Genomic DNA, 8,167 nt, shown 5'->3' with positions numbered 1-8,167 from the left:
ATACAAATTGCTTGATGCTCTGACACCCCAATACATCGGTTTAATGCACTTTGTTCTGTTTTTATCAAGTATAGCAAGAGTGCTTTTTTGAAGTCTTGTTCAATGAAGCCTCAAATGAATGACTTCACACAAATGAAAAATCATTGTTCTATCAATGAGTGCCAAGTCAATCTTTTATAACTAGACAGCGGAGTTTAATAGCTCAGAAGAAATGATAAGCTCCAGTTAACACTGACCATTTTTTATCTGGCACTGCTTCGCTTGTCAATGTAAGTATAAACATATATGGATTATTAAATAGAATGATAGTAGGTATTGAATAGAATTATACAATTAGTTGAGTTGGAATACTGTAGGATTGTTAGGTTAAAATAAACATTAAACAGATACACAGATGTACCAGGCAGGTTCTTTAGCACAGCGAGGCAAGTATGAGAAAGGAATGTTAGTCGCTGAATGGACTCCAGGGTAGATATAGAATAAGTCCTTTTTGCAATGAAGATTGGAAGAGATAAGGGATTAAAGGCAGCAGTGAATTGTAATTAGCACTATTGCATGGAAACATTCCATGTGTAAAAAACCTAAAATGTATTATTTGCTATGTGGGCTGAAATATAGCAATTGATTTAGTGACTAAACAAGCTGGCATATCAACAGAAGATATTCAACCCAGTAGTTAGTACAGCATACTCTGTTGTACTTCATGCATTATATAGTCTGACCTGTGTCACGCTAACATGAAGTGCAGTGAATGAAAAAACAGAATCCAATCTGAAGACTTATAAAAATTGACTTTTTCTTTATAAAAGTGGACAATGTGCTGCAAAATGGCCACCAAAGGTCAAACTACCTGGCCCTGTATATTCAAATTGTCTGTTAAGAAAGAGACTCAGATGATGGGTTCTAGTAATGGATTCCGATTCAAGATTTGAGCATTTCATCTCAAAGGTTGTCATTTGCAGAGATCTGCCCTGAAGTCATTCATCACTTTTCTTTCACAGTAATGACACTGATGCAAGCAGGGATAGGCACTGACATGTTGCACCACAGACATTTGACAAAATTATTGACAGCCAAAGACATGGCGGCAAGTCACTTGTATATAAAGTGTATAGCCAACCTAATGCCATCAAAACCCAGTCTGATTCAAAACATATTTCTGCCTATCAATAAAGTAGCTAAACATACAAACATCAATGGAGAGCAGCACAACAGTATTTGCTAACTAGCAAGCAAAACAGTATGCAAGATCAATGTGAGTTACTTTTATTGACAGCATAGAGCTAGCTACAGCATGTCACGGGGTGGTAGATGGATCTTAGCGGAATACCTGTGTGGATTCACACCATTTCAGGAGTGCAAATTCATCCAATTAACCATGAAACTCAAGGAGAGGATTGTTATTGTGGTTATTGAAGTGAAGCAGTAGAAAAATCAGCAACAGGAAGATGGACTATTTCTCACACTGCTGTTGTCACAAGCCAATTTAACCCATGATGTTTGTGCAACTTCTCCACCTGCTTGTAATATGTGTCAGAAGACAGGATAGCCAACGAAATGGCAGTGGTCTCCAAATCAGGAGAATTTTATAGGATGGAGCAGTTAGTACTTCAGAAGAGTCATGTAAAACAGAAAAGCAGAGTGGGACAGAAAGGGACAGAAAGATTAGCGGTAGACTAGTTTATTCATCTTGACAGGCTGTTAAACCAGATCCTGGATTCTAAAATACAGAAACAACAGAATCTCTCATGGACAAAATGTCATTTGCTCATCAAAGCTAGTGACAAAATTAGAAAAACATAATTACAAATAAAGAGCACCCTACAATGAAGCAATTCTCTTAAATTCAGTTATGTCTATATCTCAGTCTATCACTGTCGATTGCGATTCAGATCTGACAATAATTATTAACAAAAGATTTTCTTTAAAAATGTTGAGTATTTGCTCCTGCAGTTGCAAAATGTTTAGTCACTACCCTGTAAGATTGTACTTCAGACTAACCAATTTATGTCCAAGCCAAATCAATTACCTGTTAGCAATCGTGCACTTTTAACATAATGGGCTGAATTTTATTGGGGCGCCGCCGTCTGCGGCGGCACCTTCTCAACTCGGTGGCCCACCCGCAATTGCCGGCCACCACCGAGCCCCCACGTTATTAATCGCAGGGGCTCATTAGAATCACAGCGCCGAGCCCCCCCTCCCTCCCCATATTACGTGGGGAGAAGCGGGACACACGGCGCAGTGAGAGAGCCTTTTACAGCTGTGTAGCAGGTGCTGGGCCCTATTTTAAGTGCCCCAGCACCTGCTTCCTGACAGCTCCCAAAGAAATACTTATCTGATTGCTGAATAGTGGGGCTGATGTCGATCTGGCAGCAAAGCAGAAAGTGCTGCAGAAACCCAGCAGGTCAGACAGCATCTATGGAGAGAGAAGCAGAGTTAACTTGTCCAAGTTCACAGACTTGAAAGTTAACTCTGCTTCTCTCTCCACAGATGCGGCCTGACCTGCTGAGTGACCCAAGCATTTTCTGCTTTGCTGCCACGTACTTATCCTGCTGTGTCCCAGTGTCCTGTGAAGCTGCAATCTTCTTCTCCCACTCAAGTGTAACATTTCTTCTTGTAGACGTGCCACACCTGGGTGAATAATCTTAAACTTGCACATTCCAGGACGTGAGACTTAAATACACTATAAAAGGTATCACAGAGGTTTACAGAGAACACACTGACACAAATGGGAATGCACGGTTGTCACAACAAAGTAAATACGTCTTTCCCTAAATGTTCCTCACCAACGTGTGTCCTTTTCTCCGTGTGAATGATGTGTGCCAGCATGTAACGCCAATGTCACATCCCTTTGCACAGTTGTCCCTTCAGAAGAGCCAATGTATGCAATAATATCATCGCCACGCCACCATTACTCATGACAGTCTCCACGGACTCAGTGACATGGACATTGGCTCTAATGGTTTACACAGCGATGCTGCAGATGTGAACTGGTGCACAGCAGGTGAGCGAGGGTGATGTGTGGCTTGCAGAGATCATGTCGGCTCCTGTGGAGCAGACAGCCTTTGTCTGAGAAGCCACTGTCGTACATCCCTACCTCACTGCTAGACCAGCTTGCAGAGCCTGGGTGCCATCTGCCCTCCCATGCCTCTGTCATATTGTAGTTCCTCAGCGTCCTTATAGTCCAAGGTGAAATCCTGTTGACGTCTCTCCTCATCATGCCAAGCCTATTGAGTGCGTTGTTGGGGCATCACCCCATCCATACAGGCATTGGAGGCACTCTTCAGTATGCCGATCTTCTGCTCGATGGTGGCTCATGTAGCTCAGTGGCTGTCGTTGTATCTCTCCTCTGCAGCAGTGGTGGAGTCTCTCACCAGTATCATGAGCCATGTCAGCAAAGGATAGCCCTATCTCCAAGAAGCCACCCCTCCATCTGAGCCAGTTCAGTGAACAGCGGTGTCAGCCGGGACAGGCGCAAGACCCAGGTGTCATGGCAGCTGCCTGAGAAGTGGTCACACATTCGCAGCAAACATCTGCGATGTTCACATACCAGCTTCACAACATGACCTCGTCAAGATCCTACCAGCTGAATCGATTGCCCCCACCATCCATAAAAACTTAATGCTCCTGCCCTTTCTGGCACCCTCCCCACACACAGGGTGCCTAGTGTCCCATTGCCCCCTCACAAACACAGAGCGTACACTGTTAACGCAGGGATGGTACACGGTACCTCCCTTCATGCCGGCACAGCTTTCTCTCCAGTAATCCCAGATCTCCTCCCTTTAAGAACGCAGAGTTAAACCCTTGTGATCCCTCCTCCCTCCTCCCTTCCATAATGCAGAGTGAGGACCTGCTGGCTTTTCAAATCGTGAACGGGACGCCACGTGATGGCCGCCCGTTCAACGAAAAATCTGGCAGTGTTGGTGGAGAGGTGGCAGGCTGCTTAATCAGCATAGGTAAGTAAGCATTACCATATGCTAATTGTGGTGCTGCCCCTGTGCGATGGTGAGGCGCACCGAGGTCCCACTGCTGTCAGTAATATACAGTGGGTCCGTCTCGACGTCGCGGGTCGAGGCAGCATTTTACCAGTCCTGGCACCGCAACCTACAACATCGAGGGTCCAGTAAAATTCAGCCCAATGTAATTATATGATACAGAGAACTTTCTAATGATATTAGCCACTCAGATTATCTGCCCTCAAACTGGATAGTAAATGGTGCACATTGCAGTTACTGATCTTTGACATAATTGTAAAACTTGCCCTTTAATCCAATTTGCAGCAAAATAAATGACTGTTTCTAATATGGTTACTGAAACATAATAAATTTTTACTTAATGTTCCCTAACAGTTTTTAAAACTACAAATGCAGTATAGATTTTGTTTAGGAATCACAGACAGTTCATCATAGATTAAGGTTTATTAAAGCTATCTGTTACTTTTATTTATTAACTATTGTATATGGGTCAGCAACTTCCTGCTTTTGCCAATACCACTTAGTCCCATTACACCATACTGTTGTATATGTGAGGAATTTACAGTTCTGACGTCTGGAGATTCCTTGGATTTTCTTGCCTGATTTCCCCTCAATAGAAGTTCTGGAACAATGTGATTCCAAATGGATAGCAGCGGAATTGCAACATTTATATACAAGTAAAAGTCCAGCAACTTTCAACGTGCCATTGAGCTTGTGTCCCAGGTGAAAGTAATGTGTGCCAGAGAACAGAAATTGACACATTCCCTAAGTGACTTTTGCCATTCTAAAATGAGTTTACATAACACAAACCTTTAAACAGATGTTTTACAATAACTTAGCTGCCAGGTTAAAGGCTTGAGACGGGGGTGTCCAACCTTTTTGCATGGTCGGTGGGGGGGGGGGGGGCACACTACAACTTTTGTCTTACATGGGGGGCCGGTGAGACCATTTAAGAAAGATCAAAGCATTAAAATTTTAACTTATTATTAATCAAAACAACAACAAATATGCATTTTTGTGAAGAAGCTTAAAATAGAAGACTAATTATATACGAACATATGATTTAGGAACAGAAGTATGCCATTCAGCCCCTCTAGCCTGCTCTGCCATTCAATAAGATCATGGCTGATCTCTTTGTGTCTCAAATTCCACACTCCCATCTACCCCGATCACCTTCGATTCCCTTGTCAAACAAGAATCTATTTACCCCCACCTTAAAATTATTCAATGACCATGCCTCCACCACCTTCCAAGGTAGAGAGTTCCAAAGTCACATTTATTGATTTACTTTCTCGTCACTATGCTGGACACTAATGAAATACCAGGCATTTTTTTGCTTGCACAGGTAGTCAGTGTTTGCCTGCACACTTGTTGTAGCGATGCAGAGTATTCAGATAGATGTTCATCTGTCAGGAATGATTTTTATCATGCTCTCTCCCCACTCTCTCACTCTCTGACTGTCTCTCTCTCTTTCTCCCCTCTCTCTCCCTTTCTTCCCCTCTCTGTGCCCCCCTCTCCCTCTCTCTCTTCCCCTCTCTCTCCCCCTCTCTCTTTCTCTGTCCCCTCTATCTCTTTCTGTCCCCCTCTCTCTCTCCCACTTATCTCTCTTGTCCCTTCTCTCTTCCTTTCTGCCCCTTCTCTCTCTCTCTGCCACCTCTCTCTCTCTCTGCCCCCTCTCTCTCCCTGCCCACTCTCTCACTGCCCCTTCTCTCTCTCGCCCATCTCTCTCTCTCTGACTCTCTCTCTGCCCCTCTCTCTCCCCTCTCTCTGCCCCCTCCCTCCTCTCCCTCCCTTTCTATCTGCCCCCTCTTTGTCTCCCCCCTCTCTCCCTCCCTCTCTCTCTGCATTCCCTCTCTCCTTCCCTCCATCCCTCTGCCCCCTCTCTCTCCCTCTCTCTTTCTGCCTCCCTCTCTGTCCTCCTGCTCTCTCTGCCCCATTTCTCTCGCTTCCCCTCTCTCTCACTGCCCCCTCGCTTTAGCCCTCACTCTGTCGCTCCCCCTCTCTCTCTCTCTCTCTCTGTCTGACAGTTGTAGAGAGCATGAACTCTCGCTGAGCAGCTTTGGCTGGTCCATTTTAAAAACGAATTGCAGCTGTCAGTTTCACAGCTGACAGGTGCTTAGAGCAGAGACAGCATTTCCAAACTTTGGACAAGTTCATGGTTTTCCAGCAGGTTCGTATTTTTTTTAAAGCCTGAGGAAAACCACGGACTTGTCCGAGGTTCGGAAGTGGTGTCTCTGTTCAAAAGACCTGCCAGCTGTGAAACTGGCAGCTGCAATTTTTTTTTTAAAAGTCAGACTGGTCTGGAAGAAGAAGCCAATGGGAAATTTCTCATCCCTGAAATTACCAGTCACGGACCTCAAAATCTTTTAGCATGGACACATTGCCGAACCCTGGATACAAGGAGCATGAAAGTGTAAGGGAAAAACATTAAAGAAATAGATGGAGCTTTAAAAAGCTTTATGCAGATATTAATACTTGTAATATATCAGTGAACACTTTATCCTGTTTAAAGGATGCTTAGCTTCATTTTAATGGAACAAATTGCCTCAGGAACTAGCACCATATTACAAGGATTCTGTGAATTCTGTTTGTACAATTTCACTGAAATCTTGTCATATAATATTTTGTTTATACAACCTGACAATTACAATATCTAGTAATCATTACCTCTATATTATTCATACAATTATCGTTCTGCTACTCAAGCAACTGTCTTTAACAGAAAAAATCATACAAATGAGAATGATGAGCAATGTTACAGATGCTTACCAATTGACTGAAGAAGCTCATAAAAGGAGTATCTCTATAACTGGATGCTGAGGATTTTCAGTTTTTGTAGAAGTCAGAGCTGTGCATCTGAAGTGAATTCTAAATGTACAGTAATATGCCTCAGAAGATGGTTTTGCTTTTATATCGATGACAACCACATCCGTCTACCCTTATCTGTAATGAAAACGGTGTAAGTGCCTTTGAACAAGAACTTCCAGGAAATCTCTGTGAGATACCCTAATTAATTCTCTGGCCAAGAAATTGAATGGGGCTAGCAGCGGGACCACAGCAAATTGGTCCTCTGGCCTCATTTGTTTATTATTGGAGAGTTGCTGGTGCTTGTTGAGCCCCCAGAGGCAGCTTGCTGATTGCTGGAGGGATGGCATGGTCAGCCAGCTTGGACCTAGGCCAAAAAGCTCAAATGACTCGAGGGAGGGGGCAGTTGGAGGAAGTCAATCAGAAGCAAGCAGTGACTCCTAGTTTGAATGTGGAGCTGAGGGGAGCAGTAAAACTCCTCCTGGTTCCGCTTGCACGAAAGTATTTTTTAAAGAACAGCCTCCAGCAGTTCATTTGAAATAGCTGATTAGTCACATACAAAACTGGTAGCCCTGAACACAGCAGGACAGCAGGCGTGCTGCCTTCAGGACAAACTGGTTTCTTGTTTGGGTCTTAAAACAAGCTTTAGATTACAGGGGCAAAAACTGGATCTGGTTGTGCCTGCTTTCCAGATGGAAAATAAATGCCAACATGTCCAATTTACCAAGCTAACCTCCCATATCCAAATAGCTTTGCAAATACTTTTGACACTGCATTGATTCAGGCACCCCTGTCGGCCTCCTTAAACAAGCATTAGGCCCTTTAATATGCCACTAAGGGGAGTGAGTAATTGGGCATGCAGATCAGAAAACTTGATCTTCATTCTGCATTGAGTTAGCTGATCTCTACGATTGGCTTCAGTGCTACTGGGTTGGAGAAAATAATAGGCTGAAGCTCCCAGTCTTGCAACCTTTACTGGAAAGACTTAGGCATGTTGATGTTGAGTAAGTTCAGAATAAAGTTCAGCTGTGGTGCATCCAGTGGTTGAAGAGGCATCTGAGATGCACTGACAAAGGTCAGACATGAATAATGGCCATTTGGATTCTGCCTCTGGCACTGTATCCCAACAACGAGGCAACATCTTCAAAGAAGGTGGGTTGGGGAAACAAAACTGGTAACAAAAATTTTGTTTTTAAATTGACCAGTTTCCTCATTGTCCCCCAAAGCACTGACATTTTCAACAGGAAGTTTTGAACTGTACTAGTGGTAAACATCCCACCAACATCAGGAAAAGGTTATACTGCAACATTTCTAACACTCAAAAGTTTTGATGAAAACCAGTCGCTGTAAAAGAGGTAAATAAGTTTCTGTAACTCTGTTTCATTGTG

General features: G+C 43.5%; 1 long non-coding RNA gene across 1 annotated transcript in view; it reads left to right on the top strand.

Moving 5' to 3' along the window:
* The first annotated feature begins 207 nt into the window (after positions 1–207).
* The window catches only part of LOC137374856 (uncharacterized), a 52,128-nt gene continuing 44,168 nt past the window's right edge, over positions 208–8,167 (top strand). Inside the window, exon 1 of the long non-coding RNA XR_010975909.1 lies at positions 208–269. This is a non-coding gene — a long non-coding RNA (uncharacterized lncRNA). The remainder of the gene's footprint in view (positions 270–8,167) is intronic.

The sequence above is a fragment of the Heterodontus francisci genome, chromosome 11, assembly GCF_036365525.1.
Source record: "Heterodontus francisci isolate sHetFra1 chromosome 11, sHetFra1.hap1, whole genome shotgun sequence".
In the NCBI taxonomy this organism is placed as follows: Eukaryota; Metazoa; Chordata; class Chondrichthyes; order Heterodontiformes; family Heterodontidae; genus Heterodontus; species Heterodontus francisci.
The sequence above is the reverse complement of the archived record's forward strand: the minus strand, read 5'-3'. Positions and strand labels throughout refer to the sequence as shown.